The 1,224-nt window shown below is 50.0% G+C and overlaps 1 pseudogene; it reads right to left on the reverse strand.

Moving 5' to 3' along the window:
- Window positions 1-726, reverse strand: part of LOC106319750 — a 25,338-nt pseudogene extending 24,612 nt beyond the window's left edge.
- Window positions 727-1,224: the final 498 nt, after the last annotated feature.

The raw sequence follows: 1,224 nt of genomic DNA on the forward strand, positions 1-1,224 counted from the left end.
GCTTTAAAGCGATAGATCATGGCCTCTCTATGGCTCGCCTCAATGGCCTATCCAAGCAAGTTCAAACCCTGTAAAACCGATTGACACGTTATAAGCAAAAAATAATAATAACGATCGTCGGGATTCTTAAAAATTATACACCGTTAATGATGCGAGATCCTTCCGCAACAACTCTCGGCCTCCCTGATTCTTTCGTAGGAGGAGGAGCATCGAAACCCGGTGAAGAATCAGCAAAGAAATCATCGAAATCCGTAATAGGGACCTCGCTCGAACCATTTCCATCGCCGTAAGCAAGGTTCGGATCCCATCCTGGAAGCATAGAGTCATCCATCAAAAATTCTATGTTTCCAAGACCCCGTCACAATAGTGGGAGCGGCGTTGGGACCGGCGTTGGGACCTTGGTCTTCAGGTTCGGAATCACTCCTTGTTTCTCTGCCCAAAGCAGGACCAGGATGCACAAACCTCAACGCCTTACGAACTCTCTTCGGCGTAAAAGAAATTCAAAAAAAGGACCATTCCAGAGCAGATCCCTCATCGCAATAATGTCCTCAGGAAACGGAGCAAGAGGGTTGATAGAGGGACGATCGTTCGGCAACCTCCGAAACAGTGGGATACAACTTCAACGGACGCCGCGTCTACACGGACGAAGAAGAAAAACTTCCTCCACGAGTTGAAGTTAGAAGCGAACCCCTTCACCACTGACATGAAGTTCCGAGGAACTAGCATGTACGTGTCCGTGTCCCGGATGATCTGTAACCGAAGAAGCGCTTCGAAATGATCAACGGTGAGAGAGAGACCATGCTCGTAGCTCAGGACCAGGATCCATATGAGGTGCTGGATGCTAAGAGGATTCAATTGTCTTATCGCCACCCCGAAACGACCTAACACACGGACGATGATCTCGAGGATCGGGAACCACAAACGGTAATGCACTACGAATGCCTCGTAACACGTAAAGAATCCCTCCGGTGGACTACTAGCGCACTCTCCTTGACGAGGAACCCTGAATTCCACCGCGTCCAAAATATGGTAGAAAGACCGCATGACCTCGAGGAATTCACTAGTACTTCTACTCGGCGCACCTGCCTCCACCGGGCGATGGTTCATGACCGGGAACGATTTTTCTTTGGGAGGCGTGATCGAACCGTAACACGCCACCCACCATGCCTCGTTCTCGGCTGGGTCTACCGAATGAGGAACGAATTCCATCTTCGGCACTCGAAG

Source organism: Brassica oleracea, unplaced genomic scaffold (genome assembly GCF_000695525.1).
Source record: "Brassica oleracea var. oleracea cultivar TO1000 unplaced genomic scaffold, BOL UnpScaffold00613, whole genome shotgun sequence".
NCBI lineage: Eukaryota > Viridiplantae > Streptophyta > Magnoliopsida > Brassicales > Brassicaceae > Brassica > Brassica oleracea.